The sequence below is a fragment of the Dendrobates tinctorius genome, unplaced genomic scaffold (genome assembly GCF_039654945.1).
Source record: "Dendrobates tinctorius isolate UK_male_01 unplaced genomic scaffold, ASM3965494v1 ptg000019l, whole genome shotgun sequence".
In the NCBI taxonomy this organism is placed as follows: domain Eukaryota; kingdom Metazoa; phylum Chordata; class Amphibia; order Anura; family Dendrobatidae; genus Dendrobates; species Dendrobates tinctorius.
In genome coordinates, this window is record NW_027361687.1 from 16973254 (window position 1) to 16997099 (window position 23846).

A 23846-nucleotide genomic window follows, 5' to 3' on the forward strand; every position below is an offset into this window, starting at 1 on the left:
ATGATTATGACATCATCTAATGATTATGACATCATCAAATGATTATGACATCAACAAAATGATTATGACATCCAATGATTATGACATCATCAAATGATTATGACATCAACAAAATGATTATGACATCATCCAATGATTATGACATCAAATGATTATGACATCATCAAATCATTATGACATCAACAAAATGATTATGACATCATCTAATGATTATGACATCATCAAATGATTATGACATCAACAAAATGATTATGACATCATCCAATGATTATGACATCATCAAATCATTATGACATCATCAAATCATTATGACATCAACAAAATGATTATGACATCATCTAATGATTATGACATCATCAAATGATTATGACATCGACAAAATGATTATGACATCATCCAATGATTATGACATCAAATGATTATGACATCATCAAATGATTATGACATCATCAAAATGATTATGACATCATCAAATGATTATGACATCAACAAAATGATTATGACATCAACAAAATGATTATGACATCATCCAATGATTATGACATCAAATGATTATGACATCATCAAATGATTATGACATCAAAAAAATGATTATGACATCAACAAAATGAATATGACATAATCTAATGATTATGACATTATCAAATGATTATGACATCAACAAAATGATTATGACATCATCCGATGATTATGACATCAAATGATTATGACATCATCAAATGATTATGACATCAACAAAATGATTATGACATCATCTAATGATTATGACATCATCAAATGATTATGACATCAACAAAATGATTATGACATCATCTAATGATTATGACATCATCAAATGATTATGACATCAACAAAATGATTATGACATCATCCAATGATTATGACATCAACAAAATGATTATGACATCATCCAATGATTAAGACATGAAATGTTTATGACATCATCAAATGATTATGACATCAACAAAATGATTATGACATCATCCAATGATTATGACATCAAATGATTATGACATCATCAAATCATTATGACATCAACAAAATGATTATGACATCATCTAATGATTATGACATCATCAAATGATTATGACATCAACAAAATGATTATGACATCATCCAATGATTATGACATCATCCAATGATTATTACATCATCAAATCATTATGACATCAACAAAATGATTATGACATCATCTAATGATTATGACATCATCAAATGATTATGACATCAACAAAATGATTATGACATCATCCAATGATTATGACATCAAATGATTATTACATCATCAAATGATTATGACATCACCAAAATGATTATGACATCATCAAATGATTATGACATCAACAAAATGATTATGACATCAGCAAAATGATTATGACATCAACTAATGATTATGACATTATCAAATGATTATGACATCATCCAATGATTATGACATCAAATGATTATGACATCATCCAATGATTATGACATCAAATGATTATGACATCATCAAATGATTATGACATCACAAAATGATTATGACATCATCTAATGATTATGACATCATCAAATGATTATGACATCAACAAAATCATTATGACATCATCTAATGATTATGACATCATCAAATGATTATGACATCAACAAAATGATTATGACATCATCCAATGATTATGACATCAAATGATTATGACATCATCAAATGATTATGACATCACCAAAATGATTATGACATCATCAAATGATTATGACATCAACAAAATGATTATGACATCAACAAAATGATTATGAAATCATCTAATGATTATGACATTATCAAATGATTATGACATCAACAAAATGATTATGACATCATCCAATGATTATGACATCAAATGATTATGACATCATCAAATGATTATGACATCACAAAATGATTATGACATCATCTAATGATTATGACATCATCAAATGATTATGACATCAACAAATGATTATGACATCAACAAAATGATTATGACATCATCCAATGATTATGACATCAAATGATTATGACATCATCAAATGATTATGACATCAACAAAATGATTATGACATCATCAAATGATTATGACATCAAAAAAATGATTATGACATCAACAAAATGATTATGACATCATCTAATGATTATGACATTATCAAATGATTATGACATCAACAAAATGATTATGACATCATCCGATGATTATGACATCAGATGATTATGACATCATCAAATGATTATGACATCAACAAAATGATTATGACATCTTCTAATGATTATGACATCATCAAATGATTATGACATCAACAAAATGATTATGACATCATCTAATGATTATGACATCATCAAATGATTATGACATCAACAAAATGATTATGACATCATCCAATGATTATGACATCAACAAAATGATTATGACATCATCCAATGATTATGACATCAACAAAATGATTATGACATCATCCAATGATTATGACATCAACAAAATGATTATGACATCATCCAATGATTATGACATCAACAAAATGATTATGACATCATCCAATGATTATGACATCATCTAATGATTATGATATCAACAAAATGATTATGTCATCATCCAATGATTATGACATCAAATGATTATGACATCATCAAATGATTATGACATCAACAAAATGATTATGACATCATCCAATGATTATGACATCATCAAATCATTATGACATCATCAAATCATTATGACATCAACAAAATGATTATGACATCATCTAATGATTATGACATCATCAAATGATTATGACATCGACAAAATGATTATGTCATCATCCAATGATTATGACATCAAATGATTATGACATCATCAAATGATTATGACATCACCAAAATGATTATGACATCAACAAAATGATTATGACATCAACAAAATGATTATGACATCATCTAATGATTATGACATTATCAAATGATTATGACATCAACAAAATGATTATGACATCATCCAATGATTATGACATCAAATGATTATGACATCATCCAATGATTATGACATCAAATGATTATGACATCATCAAATGATTATGACATCAACAAAATGATTATGACATCATCCAATGATTATGACATCATCCAATGATTATTACATCATCAAATCATTATGACATCAACAAAATGATTATGACATCATCTAATGATTATGACATCATCCAATGATTATGACATCAAATGATTATGACATCATCAAATGATTATGACATCACCAAAATGATTATGACATCATCAAATGATTATGACATCAACAAAATGATTATGACATCATCTAATGATTATGACATTATCAAATGATTATGACATCAAAAAAATGATTATGACATCAACAAAATGATTATGACATCATCTAATGATTATGACATCATCAAATGATTATGACATCAACAAAATGATTATAACATCATCCAATGATTATGACATCAAATGATTATTACATCATCAAATGATTATGACATCACCAAAATGATTATGACATCATCAAATGATTATGACATCAACAAAATGATTATGACATCAGCAAAATGATTATGACATCAACTAATGATTATGACATTATCAAATGATTATGACATCATCCAATGATTATGACATCAAATGATTATGACATCATCCAATGATTATGACATCAAATGATTATGACATCATCAAATGATTATGACATCACAAAATGATTATGACATCATCTAATGATTATGACATCATCAAATGATTATGACATCAACAAAATCATTATGACATCATCTAATGATTATGACATCATCAAATGATTATGACATCAACAAAATGATTATGACATCATCCAATGATTATGACATCAAATGATTATGACATCATCAAATGATTATGACATCACCAAAATGATTATGACATCATCAAATGATTATGACATCAACAAAATGATTATGACATCAACAAAATGATTATGAAATCATCTAATGATTATGACATTATCAAATGATTATGACATCAACAAAATGATTATGACATCATCCAATGATTATGACATCAAATGATTATGACATCATCAAATGATTATGACATCACAAAATGATTATGACATCATCTAATGATTATGACATCATCAAATGATTATGACATCAACAAAATGATTATGACATCATCCAATGATTATGACATCAAATGATTATGACATCATCAAATGATTATGACATCAACAAAATGATTATGACATCATCAAATGATTATGACATCAAAAAAATGATTATGACATCAACAAAATGATTATGACATCATCTAATGATTATGACATTATCAAATGATTATGACATCAACAAAATGATTATGACATCATCCGATGATTATGACATCAGATGATTATGACATCATCAAATGATTATGACATCAACAAAATGATTATGACATCTTCTAATGATTATGACATCATCAAATGATTATGACATCAACAAAATGATTATGACATCATCTAATGATTATGACATCATCAAATGATTATGACATCAACAAAATGATTATGACATCATCCAATGATTATGACATCAACAAAATGATTATGACATCATCCAATGATTATGACATCAACAAAATGATTATGACATCATCCAATGATTATGACATCAACAAAATGATTATGACATCATCCAATGATTATGACATCAACAAAATGATTATGACATCATCCAATGATTATGACATCATCTAATGATTATGATATCAACAAAATGATTATGTCATCATCCAATGATTATGACATCAAATGATTATGACATCATCAAATGATTATGACATCAACAAAATGATTATGACATCATCCAATGATTATGACATCAAATGATTATGACATCAACAAAATGAATATGACATCATCCAATGATTATGACATCAAATGATTATGACATCATCTAATGATTATGACATCATCAAATGATTATGACATCAACAAAATGATTATGACATCCAATGATTATGACATCATCAAATGATTATGACATCAACAAAATGATTATGACATCATCCAATGATTATGACATCAAATGATTATGACATCATCAAATCATTATGACATCAACAAAATGATTATGACATCATCTAATGATTATGACATCATCAAATGATTATGACATCAACAAAATGATTATGACATCATCCAATGATTATGACATCATCAAATCATTATGACATCATCAAATCATTATGACATCAACAAAATGATTATGACATCATCTAATGATTATGACATCATCAAATGATTATGACATCGACAAAATGATTATGACATCATCCAATGATTATGACATCAAATGATTATGACATCATCAAATGATTATGACATCATCAAAATGATTATGACATCATCAAATGATTATGACATCAACAAAATGATTATGACATCAACAAAATGATTATGACATCATCCAATGATTATGACATCAAATGATTATGACATCATCAAATGATTATGACATCAAAAAAATGATTATGACATCAACAAAATGAATATGACATCATCTAATGATTATGACATTATCAAATGATTATGACATCAACAAAATGATTATGACATCATCCGATGATTATGACATCAAATGATTATGACATCATCAAATGATTATGACATCAACAAAATGATTATGACATCATCTAATGATTATGACATCATCAAATGATTATGACATCAACAAAATGATTATGACATCATCTAATGATTATGACATCATCAAATGATTATGACATCAACAAAATGATTATGACATCATCCAATGATTATGACATCAACAAAATGATTATGACATCATCCAATGATTAAGACATGAAATGTTTATGACATCATCAAATGATTATGACTTCAACAAAATGATTATGACATCATCCAATGATTATGACATCAAATGATTATGACATCATCAAATCATTATGACATCAACAAAATGATTATGACATCATCTAATGATTATGACATCATCAAATGATTATGACATCAACAAAATGATTATGACATCATCCAATGATTATGACATCATCCAATGATTATTACATCATCAAATCATTATGACATCAACAAAATGATTATGACATCATCTAATGATTATGACATCATCAAATGATTATGACATCAACAAAATGATTATGACATCATCCAATGATTATGACATCAAATGATTATGAAATCATCAAATGATTATGACATCACCAAAATGATTATGACATCATCAAATGATTATGACATCAACAAAATGATTATGACATCAACAAAATGATTATGACATCATCTAATGATTATGACATTATCAAATGATTATGACATCAACAAAATGATTATGACATCATCTAATGATTATGACATCATCAAATGGTTATGACATCAACAAAATGATTATGACATCATCTAATGATTATGACATCATCAAATGATTATGACATCAACAAAATGATTATGACATCATCCAATGATTATGACATCAAAAAAATGATTATGACATCATCCAATGATTATGACATCAAATGATTATGACATCATCAAATGATTATGACATCATCCAATGATTATGACATCAAATGATTATGACATCAACAAAATGATTATGACATCATCCAATGATTTTGACATCATCAAATCATTATGACATCAACAAAATGATTATGACATCAACAAAATGATTATGACATCATCAAATGATTATGACATCAAATGATTATGACATCAACAAAATGATGATGACATCATCCAATGATTATGACATCAAATGATTATGACATCATCAAATGATTATGACATCAACAAAATGATTATGACATCATCTAATGATTATGACATCATCAAATGATTATGACATCAACAAAATGATTATGACATCATCCAATGATTATGACATCAACAAAATGATTATGACATCATCCAATGATTAAGACATGAAATGTTTATGACATCATCAAATGATTATGACATCAACAAAATGATTATGACATCATCTAATGATTATGACATCATCAAATGATTATGACATCAACAAAATGATTATGACATCATCCAATGATTATGACATCAACAAAATGATTATGACATCATCCAATGATTAAGACATGAAATGTTTATGACATCATCAAATGATTATGACATCAACAAAATGATTATGACATCATCCAATGATTATGACATCAAATGATTATGACATCATCAAATCATTATGACATCAACAAAATGATTATGACATCATCTAATGATTATGACATCATCAAATGATTATGACATCAACAAAATGATTATGACATCATCCAATGATTATGACATCATCCAATGATTATTACATCATCAAATCATTATGACATCAACAAAATGATTATGACATCATCTAATGATTATGACATCATCAAATGATTATGACATCAACAAAATGATTATGACATCATCCAATGATTATGACATCAAATGATTATGAAATCATCAAATGATTATGACATCACCAAAATGATTATGACATCATCAAATGATTATGACATCAACAAAATGATTATGACATCAACAAAATGATTATGACATCATCTAATGATTATGACATTATCAAATGATTATGACATCAACAAAATGATTATGACATCATCTAATGATTATGACATCATCAAATGATTATGACATCAACAAAATGATTATGACATCATCTAATGATTATGACATCATCAAATGATTATGACATCAACAAAATGATTATGACATCATCCAATGATTATGACATCAAAAAAATGATTATGACATCATCCAATGATTATGACATCAAATGATTATGACATCATCAAATGATTATGACATCAACAAAATGATTATGACATCATCCAATGATTATGACATCAAATGATTATGACATCAACAAAATGATTATGACATCATCCAATGATTTTGACATCATCAAATCATTATGACATCAACAAAATGATTATGACATCAACAAAATGATTATGACATCATCAAATCATTATGACATCAAATGATTATGACATCAACAAAATGATGATGACATCATCCAATGATTATGACATCATCCAATGATTATGACATCATCCAATGATTATGACATCATCAAATGATGATGACATCATCAAAATGATTATGACATAATCTAATGATTATGACATCATCAAATGATTATGACATCAACAAAATGATTATGACATCATCCAATGATTATGACATCAAATGATTATGACATCATCAAATGATTATGACATCAACAAAATGATTATGACATCATCAAATGATTATGACATCAAAAAAATGATTATGACATCAACAAAATGATTATGACATCATCTAATGATTATGACATTATCAAATGATTATGACATCAACAAAATGATTATGGCATCATCCGATGATTATGACATCAAATGATTATGACATCATCAAATGATTATGACATCAACAAAATGATTATGACATCATCTAATGATTATGACATCATCAAATGATTATGACATCAACAAAATGATTATGACATCATCTAATGATTATGACATCATCAAATGATTATGACATCAACAAAACGATTATGACATCATCCAATGATTATGACATCAACAAAATGATTATGACATCATCCAATGATTATGACATCAAATGTTTATGACATCATCAAATGATTATGACATCAACAAAATGATTATGACATCATCCAATGATTATGACATCAAATGATTATGACATCATCAAATCATTATGACATCAACAAAATGATTATGACATCATCTAATGATTATGACATCATCAAATGATTATGACATCAACAAAATGATTATGACATCATCCAATGATTATGATATCATCCAATGATTCTGACATCATCAAATCATTATGACATCAACAAAATGATTATGACATCATCTAATGATTATGACATCATCAAATGATTATGACATCAACAAAATGATTATAACATCATCCAATGATTATGACATCAAATGATTATTACATCATCAAATGATTATGACATCACCAAAATGATTATGACATCATCAAATGATTATGACATCAACAAAATGATTATGACATCAGCAAAATGATTATGACATCAACTAATGATTATGACATTATCAAATGATTATGACATCATCCAATGATTATGACATCAAATGATTATGACATCATCCAATGATTATGACATCAAATGATTATGACATCATCAAATGATTATGACATCACCAAAATGATTATGACATCATCAAATGATTATGACATCAACAAAATGATTATGACATCAACAAAATGATTATGAAATCATCTAATGATTATGACATTATCAAATGATTATGACATCAACAAAATGATTATGACATCATCCAATGATTATGACATCAAATGATTATGACATCATCAAATGATTATGACATCACAAAATGATTATGACATCATCTAATGATTATGACATCATCAAATGATTATGACATCAACAAATGATTATGACATCAACAAAATGATTATGACATCATCCAATGATTATGACATCAAATGATTATGACATCATCAAATGATTATGACATCAACAAAATGATTATGACATCATCAAATGATTATGACATCAAAAAAATGATTATGACATCAACAAAATGATTATGACATCTTCTAATGATTATGACATCATCAAATGATTATGACATCAACAAAATGATTATGACATCATCTAATGATTATGACATCATCAAATGATTATGACATCAACAAAATGATTATGACATCATCCAATGATTATGACATCAACAAAATGATTATGACATCATCCAATGATTATGACATCAACAAAATGATTATGACATCATCCAATGATTATGACATCAACAAAATGATTATGACATCATCCAATGATTATGACATCAACAAAATGATTATGACATCATCCAATGATTATGACATCATCAAATGATTATGACATCAACAAAATGATTATGACATCATCCAATGATTAAGACATGAAATGTTTATGACATCATCAAATGATTATGACATCAACAAAATGATTATGACATCATCTAATGATTATGACATCATCAAATGATTATGACATCAACAAAATGATTATGACATCATCCAATGATTATGACATCAACAAAATGATTATGACATCATCCAATGATTAAGACATGAAATGTTTATGACATCATCAAATGATTATGACATCAACAAAATGATTATGACATCATCCAATGATTATGACATCAAATGATTATGACATCATCAAATCATTATGACATCAACAAAATGATTATGACATCATCTAATGATTATGACATCATCAAATGATTATGACATCAACAAAATGATTATGACATCATCCAATGATTATGACATCATCCAATGATTATTACATCATCAAATCATTATGACATCAACAAAATGATTATGACATCATCTAATGATTATGACATCATCAAATGATTATGACATCAACAAAATGATTATGACATCATCCAATGATTATGACATCAAATGATTATGAAATCATCAAATGATTATGACATCACCAAAATGATTATGACATCATCAAATGATTATGACATCAACAAAATGATTATGACATCAACAAAATGATTATGACATCATCTAATGATTATGACATTATCAAATGATTATGACATCAACAAAATGATTATGACATCATCTAATGATTATGACATCATCAAATGATTATGACATCAACAAAATGATTATGACATCATCTAATGATTATGACATCATCAAATGATTATGACATCAACAAAATGATTATGACATCATCCAATGATTATGACATCAAAAAAATGATTATGACATCATCCAATGATTATGACATCAAATGATTATGACATCATCAAATGATTATGACATCAACAAAATGATTATGACATCATCCAATGATTATGACATCAAATGATTATGACATCAACAAAATGATTATGACATCATCCAATGATTTTGACATCATCAAATCATTATGACATCAACAAAATGATTATGACATCAACAAAATGATTATGACATCATCAAATCATTATGACATCAAATGATTATGACATCAACAAAATGATGATGACATCATCCAATGATTATGACATCATCCAATGATTATGACATCATCCAATGATTATGACATCATCAAATGATGATGACATCATCAAAATGATTATGACATAATCTAATGATTATGACATCATCAAATGATTATGACATCAACAAAATGATTATGACATCATCCAATGATTATGACATCAAATGATTATGACATCATCAAATGATTATGACATCAACAAAATGATTATGACATCATCAAATGATTATGACATCAAAAAAATGATTATGACATCAACAAAATGATTATGACATCATCTAATGATTATGACATTATCAAATGATTATGACATCAACAAAATGATTATGGCATCATCCGATGATTATGACATCAAATGATTATGACATCATCAAATGATTATGACATCAACAAAATGATTATGACATCATCTAATGATTATGACATCATCAAATGATTATGACATCAACAAAATGATTATGACATCATCTAATGATTATGACATCATCAAATGATTATGACATCAACAAAACGATTATGACATCATCCAATGATTATGACATCAACAAAATGATTATGACATCATCCAATGATTATGACATCAAATGTTTATGACATCATCAAATGATTATGACATCAACAAAATGATTATGACATCATCCAATGATTATGACATCAAATGATTATGACATCATCAAATCATTATGACATCAACAAAATGATTATGACATCATCTAATGATTATGACATCATCAAATGATTATGACATCAACAAAATGATTATGACATCATCCAATGATTATGATATCATCCAATGATTCTGACATCATCAAATCATTATGACATCAACAAAATGATTATGACATCATCTAATGATTATGACATCATCAAATGATTATGACATCAACAAAATGATTATAACATCATCCAATGATTATGACATCAAATGATTATTACATCATCAAATGATTATGACATCACCAAAATGATTATGACATCATCAAATGATTATGACATCAACAAAATGATTATGACATCAGCAAAATGATTATGACATCAACTAATGATTATGACATTATCAAATGATTATGACATCATCCAATGATTATGACATCAAATGATTATGACATCATCCAATGATTATGACATCAAATGATTATGACATCATCAAATGATTATGACATCACAAAATGATTATGACATCATCTAATGATTATGACATCATCAAATGATTATGACATCAACAAAATCATTATGACATCATCTAATGATTATGACATCATCAAATGATTATGACATCAACAAAATGATTATGACATCATCCAATGATTATGACATCAAATGATTATGACATCATCAAATGATTATGACATCACCAAAATGATTATGACATCATCAAATGATTATGACATCAACAAAATGATTATGACATCAACAAAATGATTATGAAATCATCTAATGATTATGACATTATCAAATGATTATGACATCAACAAAATGATTATGACATCATCCAATGATTATGACATCAAATGATTATGACATCATCAAATGATTATGACATCACAAAATGATTATGACATCATCTAATGATTATGACATCATCAAATGATTATGACATTAACAAATGATTATGACATCAACAAAATGATTATGACATCATCCAATGATTATGACATCAAATGATTATGACATCATCAAATGATTATGACATCAACAAAATGATTATGACATCATCAAATGATTATGACATCAAAAAAATGATTATGACATCAACAAAATGATTATGACATCTTCTAATGATTATGACATCATCAAATGATTATGACATCAACAAAATGATTATGACATCATCTAATGATTATGACATCATCAAATGATTATGACATCAACAAAATGATTATGACATCATCCAATGATTATGACATCAACAAAATGATTATGACATCATCCAATGATTATGACATCAACAAAATGATTATGACATCATCCAATGATTATGACATCAACAAAATGATTATGACATCATCCAATGATTATGACATCAACAAAATGATTATGACATCATCCAATGATTATGACATCATCTAATGATTATGATATCAACAAAATGATTATGTCATCATCCAATGATTATGACATCAAATGATTATGACATCATCAAATGATTATGACATCAACAAAATGATTATGACATCATCCAATGATTATGACATCATCAAATCATTATGACATCATCAAATCATTATGACATCAACAAAATGATTATGACATCATCTAATGATTATGACATCATCAAATGATTATGACATCGACAAAATGATTATGACATCATCCAATGATTATGACATCAAATGATTATGACATCATCAAATGATTATGACATCACCAAAATGATTATGACATCACCAAAATGATTATGACATCAACAAAATGATTATGACATCATCTAATGATTATGACATTATCAAATGATTATGACATCAACAAAATGATTATGACATCATCCAATGATTATGACATCAAATGATTATGACATCATCCAATGATTATGACATCAAATGATTATGACATCATCAAATGATTATGACATCAACAAAATGATTATGACATCATCCAATGATTATGACATCATCCAATGATTATTACATCATCAAATCATTATGACATCAACAAAATGATTATGACATCATCTAATGATTATGACATCATCAAATGATTATGACATCAACAAAATGATTATGACATCATCCAATGATTATGACATCAAATGATTATGACATCATCAAATGATTATGACATCACCAAAATGATTATGACATCATCAAATGATTATGACATCAACAAAATGATTATGACATCAACAAAATGATTATGACATCATCTAATGATTATGACATTATCAAATGATTATGACATCAACAAAATGATTATGACATCATCTAATGATTATGACATCATCAAATGATTATGACATCAACAAAATGATTATGACATCATCTAATGATTATGACATCATCAAATGATTATGACATCAACAAAATGATTATGACATCATCCAATGATTATGACATCAAAAAAATGATTATGACATCATCCAATGATTATGACATCAAATGATTATGACATCATCAAATGATTATGACATCAACAAAATGATTATGACATCATCCAATGATTATGACATCAAATGATTATGACATCAACAAAATGATTATGACATCATCCAATGATATTGACATCATCAAATCATTATGACATCAACAAAATGATTATGACATCAACAAAATGATTATGACATCATCAAATCATTATGACATCAAATGATTATGACATCAACAAAATGATGATGACATCATCCAATGATTATGACATCATCCAATGATTATGACATCATCCAATGATTATGACATCATCAAATGATGATGACATCATCAAAATGATTATGACATAATCTAATGATTATGACATCATCAAATGATTATGACATCAACAAAATGATTATGACATCATCCAATGATTATGACATCAAATGATTATGACATCATCAAATGATTATGACATCAACAAAATGATTATGACATCATCAAATGATTATGACATCAAAAAATGATTATGACATCAACAAAATGATTATGACATCATCTAATGATTATGACATTATCAAATGATTATGACATCAACAAAATGATTATGGCATCATCCGATGATTATGACATCAAATGATTATGACATCATCAAATGATTATGACATCAACAAAATGATTATGACATCATCTAATGATTATGACATCATCAAATGATTATGACATCAACAAAATGATTATGACATCATCTAATGATTATGACATCATCAAATGATTATGACATCAACAAAACGATTATGACATCATCCAATGATTATGACATCAACAAAATGATTATGACATCATCCAATGATTATGACATCAAATGTTTATGACATCATCAAATGATTATGACATCAACAAAATGATTATGACATCATCCAATGATTATGACATCAAATGATTATGACATCATCAAATCATTATGACATCAACAAAATGATTATGACATCATCTAATGATTATGACATCATCAAATGATTATGACATCAACAAAATGATTATGACATCATCCAATGATTATGATATCATCCAATGATTCTGACATCATCAAATCATTATGACATCAACAAAATGATTATGACATCATCTAATGATTATGACATCATCAAATGATTATGACATCAACAAAATGATTATAACATCATCCAATGATTATGACATCAAATGATTATTACATCATCAAATGATTATGACATCACCAAAATGATTATGACATCATCAAATGATTATGACATCAACAAAATGATTATGACATCAGCAAAATGATTATGACATCAACTAATGATTATGACATTATCAAATGATTATGACATCATCCAATGATTATGACATCAAATGATTATGACATCATCCAATGATTATGACATCAAATGATTATGACATCATCAAATGATTATGACATCACAAAATGATTATGACATCATCTAATGATTATGACATCATCAAATGATTATGACATCAACAAAATCATTATGACATCATCTAATGATTATGACATCATCAAATGATTATGACATCAACAAAATGATTATGACATCATCCAATGATTATGACATCAAATGATTATGACATCATCAAATGATTATGACATCACCAAAATGATTATGACATCATCAAATGATTATGACATCAACAAAATGATTATGACATCAACAAAATGATTATGAAATCATCTAATGATTATGACATTATCAAATGATTATGACATCAACAAAATGATTATGACATCATCCAATGATTATGACATCAAATGATTATGACATCATCAAATGATTATGACATCACAAAATGATTATGACATCATCTAATGATTATGACATCATCAAATGATTATGACATCAACAAATGATTATGACATCAACAAAATGATTATGACATCATCCAATGATTATGACATCAAATGATTATGACATCATCAAATGATTATGACATCAACAAAATGATTATGACATCATCAAATGATTATGACATCAAAAAAATGATTATGACATCAACAAAATGATTATGACATCTTCTAATGATTATGACATCATCAAATGATTATGACATCAACAAAATGATTATGACATCATCTAATGATTATGACATCATCAAATGATTATGACATCAACAAAATGATTATGACATCATCCAATGATTATGACATCAACAAAATGATTATGACATCATCCAATGATTATGACATCAACAAAATGATTATGACATCATCCAATGATTATGACATCAACAAAATGATTATGACATCATCCAATGATTATGACATCAACAAAATGATTATGACATCATCCAATGATTATGACATCATCTAATGATTATGATATCAACAAAATGATTATGTCATCATCCAATGATTATGACATCAAATGATTATGACATCATCAAATGATTATGACATCAACAAAATGATTATGACATCATCCAATGATTATGACATCATCAAATCATTATGACATCATCAAATCATTATGACATCAACAAAATGATTATGACATCATCTAATGATTATGACATCATCAAATGATTATGACATCGACAAAATGATTATGACATCATCCAATGATTATGACATCAAATGATTATGACATCATCAAATGATTATGACATCACCAAAATGATTATGACATCACCAAAATGATTATGACATCAACAAAATGATTATGACATCATCTAATGATTATGACATTATCAAATGATTATGACATCAACAAAATGATTATGACATCATCCAATGATTATGACATCAAATGATTATGACATCATCCAATGATTATGACATCAAATGATTATGACATCATCAAATGATTATGACATCAACAAAATGATTATGACATCATCCAATGATTATGACATCATCCAATGATTATTACATCATCAAATCATTATGACATCAACAAAATGATTATGACATCATCTAATGATTATGACATCATCAAATGATTATGACATCAACAAAATGATTATGACATCATCCAATGATTATGACATCAAATGATTATGACATCATCAAATGATTATGACATCACCAAAATGATTATGACATCATCAAATGATTATGACATCAACAAAATGATTATGACATCAACAAAATGATTATGACATCATCTAATGATTATGACATTATCAAATGATTATGACATCAACAAAATGATTATGACATCATCTAATGATTATGACATCATCAAATGATTATGACATCAACAAAATGATTATGACATCATCCAATGATTATGACATCAAAAAATGATTATGACATCATCCAATGATTATGACATCAAATGATTATGACATCATCAAATGATTATGACATCAAATGATTATGACATCAACAAAATGATGATGACATCATCCAATGATTATGACATCATCCAATGATTATGACATCATCCAATGATTTTGACATCATCAAATCATTATGACATCAACAAAATGATTATGACATCAACAAAATGATTATGACATCAACAAAATGATTATGACATCATCTAATGATTATGACATTATCAAATGATTATGACATCAACAAAATGATTATGACATCATCCAATGATTATGACATCAAATGATTATGACATCATCCAATGATTATGACATCAAATGATTATGACATCATCAAATGATTATGACATCAACAAAATGATTATGACATCATCTAATGATTATGACATCATCAAATGATTATGACATCAACAAAATGATTATGACATCATCCAATGATTATGACATCAAATGATTATGACATCATCAAATGATTATGACATCACCAAAATGATTATGACATCATCAAATGATTATGACATCAACAAAATGATTATGACATCAACAAAATGATTATGACATCATCTAATGATTATGACATTATCAAATGATTATGACATCAACAAAATGATTATGACATCATCCAATGATTATGACATCAAATGATTATGACATCATCAAATGATTATGACATCACAAAATGATTATGACATCATCTAATGATTATGACATCATCAAATGATTATGACATCAACAAAATGATTATGACATCATCTAATGATTATGACATCATCAAATGATTATGACATCAACAAAATGATTATGACATCATCCAATGATTATAACATCAAATGATTATGACATCATCAAATGATTATGACATCAACAAAATGATTATGACATCATCCAATGATTATGACATCAAATGATTATGACATCAACAAAATGATTATGACATCATCCAATGATTTTGACATCATCAAATCATTATGACATCAACAAAATGATTATGACATCAACAAAATGATTATGACATCATCAAATGATTATGACATCAAATGATTATGATATCATCAAATGATTATGACATCAACAAAATGATGATGACATCATCCAATGATTATGACATCATCCAATGATTATGACATCATCAAATCATTATGACATCAACAAAATGATTATGACATCATCTAATGAATATGACATCATCAAATGATTATGACATCAACAAAATGAAAATGACATCATCTAATGATTATGACATCATCAAATGATTATGACATCAACAAAATGAGTATGACATCATCCAATGATTATGACATCAACAAAATGATTATGACATCATCCAATGATTATGACATCAAATGATTATGACATCATCAAATGATTATGACATCAACAAAATGATTATGACATCATCCAATGATTATGACATCAAATGATTATGACATCAACAAAATGATTATGACATCATCCAATGATTTTGACATCATCAAATCATTATGACATCAACAAAATGATTATGACATCATCCAATGATTTTGACATCATCAAATGATTATGACATCAAATGATTATGACATCAACAAAATGATGATGACATCATCCAATGATTATGACATCATCAAATGATTATGACATCAAATGATTATGACATCAACAAAATGATGATGACATCATCCAATGATTATGACATCATCCAATGATTATGACATCAACAAAATGATTATGACATCATCCAATGATTATGACATCAAATGATTATGACATCATCAAATGATTATGACATCAACAAAATGATTATGACATCATCAAATGATTATGACATCAAAAAAATGATTATGACATCAACAAAATGATTATGACATCATCTAATGATTATGACATTATCAAATGATTATGACATCAACAAAATGATTATGACATCATCCGATGATTATGACATCAAATGATTATGACATCATCAATTGATTATGACATCAACAAAATGATTATGACATCATCTAATTATTATGACATCATCAAATGATTATGACATCAACAAAATGATTATGACATCATCTAATGATTATGACATCATCAAATGATTATGACATCAACAAAATGATTATGACATCATCCAATGATTATGACATCAACAAAATGATTATGACATCATCCAATGATTATGACATCAAATGTTTATGACATCATCAAATGATTATGACATCAACAAAATGATTATGACATCATCCAATGATTATGACATCAAATGATTATGACATCATCAAATCATTATGACATCAACAAAATGATTATGACATCATCTAATGATTATGACATCATCAAATGATTATGACATCAACAAAATGATTATGACATCATCCAATGATTATGACATCATCAAATCATTATGACATCAACAAAATGATTATGACATCATCTAATGATTATGACATCATCAAATGATTATGACATCAACAAAATGATTATGACATCATCCAATGATTATGACATCAAATGATTATTACATCATCAAATGATTATGACATCACCAAATGATTATGACATCATCAAATGATTATGACATCAACAAAATGATTATGACATCAGCAAAATGATTATGACATCATCTAATGATTATGACATTATCAAATGATTATGACATCAACAAAATGATTATGACATCATCCAATGATTATGACATCAAATGATTATGACATCATCAAATGATTATGACATCACAAAATGATTATGACATCATCTAATGATTATGACATCAACAAAATGATTATGACATCATCTAATGATTATGACATCATCAAATGATTATGACATCAACAAAATGATTATGACATCATCCAATGATTATGACATCAAATGATTATGACATCATCAAATGATTATGACATCACCAAAATGATTATGACATCATCAAATGATTATGACATCAACAAAATGATTATGACATCAACAAAATGATTATGACATCATCTAATGATAATGACATTATCAAATGATTATGACATCAACAAAATGATTATGACATCATCCAATGATTATGACATCAAATGATTATGACATCATCAAATGATTATGACATCACAAAATGATTATGACATCATCTAATGATTATGACATCATCAAATGATTAATACATCAACAAAATGATTATGACATCATCAAATGATTATGACATCAACAAAATGATTATGACATCATCCAATGATTATGACATCAAATGATTATGACATCATCAAATGATTATGACATCAACAAAATGATTATGACATCATCCAATGATTATGACATCAAATGATTATGACATCAACAAAATGATTATGACATCATCCAATGATTTTGACATCATCAAATCATTATGACATCAACAAAATGATTATGACATCAACAAAATGATTATGACATCATCAAATGATTATGACATCAAATGATTATGACATCATCAAATGATTATGACATCAACAAAATGATGATGACATAATCCAATGATTATGACATCATCCAATGATTATGACATCATCAAATGATTATGACATCACAAAATGATTATGACATCATCAAATGATTATGACATCAACAAAATGATTATGACATCATCTAATGATTATGACATCATCAAATGATTATGACATCAACAAAATGATTATGACATCATCCAATGATTATGACATCAAATGATTATGACATCATCAAATGATTATGACATCAACAAAATGATTATGACATCATCCAATGATTATGACATCAACAAAATGATTATGACATCATCCAATGATTATGACATCAACAAAATGATTATGACATCATCCAATGATTATGACATCATCCAATGATTATGACATCATCAAATCATTATGGCATCAACAAAATGATTATGACATCATCTAATGATTATGACATCATCAAATGATTATGACATCAACAAAATGATTATGACATCATCCAATGATTTTGACATCATCAAATCATTATGACATCAACAAAATGATTATGACATCAACAAAATGATTATGACATCATCAAATGATTATGACATCAAATGATTATGACATCATCAAATGATTATGACATCAACAAAATGATGATGACATCATCCAATGATTATGACATCATCCAATGATTATGACATCATCAAATCATTATGACATCAACAAAATGATTATGACATCATCTAATGATTATGACATCATCAAATGATTATGACATCAACAAAATGATTATGACATCATCCAATGATTATGACATCAAATGATTATGACATCATCAAATGATTATGACATCACCAAAATGATTATGACATCATCAAATGATTATGACATCAAATGATTATGACATCATCAAATGATTATGACATCAACAAAATGATGATGACATCATCCAATGATTATGACATCATCCAATGATTATGACATCATCAAATCATTATGACATCAACAAAATGATTATGACATCATCTAATGATTATGACATCATCAAATGATTATGACATCAACAAAATGATTATGACATCATCCAATGATTATGACATCAAATGATTATGGCATCATCAAATGATTATGACATCACCAAAATGATTATGACATCATCAAATGATTATGACATCAACAAAATGATTATGACATCAACAAAATGATTATGACATCATCTAATGATTATGACATTATCAAATGATTATGACATCAACAAAATGATTATGACATCATCCAATGATTATGACATCAAATGATTATGACATCATCAAATGATTATGACATCACAAAATGATTATGACATCACCTAATGATTATGACATCATCAAATGATTATGACATCAACAAAATGATTATGACATCATCTAATGATTATGACATCATCAAATGATTATGACATCAACAAAATGATTATGACATCATCCAATGATTATGACATCAAATGATTATGACATCATCAAATGATTATGACATCAACAAAATGATTATGACATCATCAAATGATTATGACATCAAAAAATGATTATGACATCAACAAAATGATTATGACATCATCTAATGATTATGACATTATCAAATGATTATGACATCAACAAAATGATTATGACATCATCCGATGATTATGACATCAAATGATTATGACATCATCAAATGATTATGACATCAACAAAATGACTATGACATCATCTAATGATTATGACATCATCAAATGATTATGACATCAACAAAATGATTATGACATCATCTAATGATTATGACATCATCAAATGATTATGACATCATCCAATGATTATGACATCAACAAAATGATTATGACATCATCCAATGATTATGACATCAAATGTTTATGACATCATCAAATGATTATGACATCAACAAAATGATTATGACATCATCCAATGATTATGACATCAAATGATTATGACATCATCAAATCATTATGACATCAACAAAATGATTATGACATCATCTAATGATTATGACATCATCAAATGATTATGACATCAACAAAATGATTATGACATCATCCAATGATTATGACATCATCCAATGATTATTACATCATCAAATCATTATGACATCAACAAAATGATTATGACATCATCTAATGATTATGACATCATCAAATGATTATGACATCAACAAAATGATTATGACATCATCCAATGATTATGACATCAAATGATTATGACATCATCAAATGATTATGACATCACCAAAATGATTATGACATCATCAAATGATTATGACATCAACAAAATGATTATGACATCAACAAAATGATTATGACATCATCTAATGATTATGACATTATCAAATGATTATGACATCAACAAAATGATTATGACATCATCTAATGATTATGACATCAACAAAATGATTATGACATCATCCAATGATTATGACAACAACAAAATGATTATGACATCATCCAATGATTATGACATCAACAAAATGATTATGACATCATCCAATGATTATGACATCAACAAAATGATTATGTCATCATCCAATGATTATGACATCAAATGATTATGACATCATCAAATTATTATGACATCAACAAAATGATTATGACATCATCCAATGATTATGACATCAAATGATTATGACATCATCAAATGATTATGACATCAACAAAATGAATATGACATCATCCAATGATTATGACATCAAATGATTATGACATCATCTAATGATTATGACATCATCAAATGATTATGACATCAACAAAATGATTATGACATCCAATGATTATGACATCATCAAATGATTATGACATCAACAAAATGATTATGACATCATCCAATGATTATGACATCAAATGATTATGACATCATCAAATCATTATGACATCAACAAAATGATTATGACATCATCTAATGATTATGACATCATCAAATGATTATGACATCAACAAAATGATTATGACATCATCCAATGATTATGACAT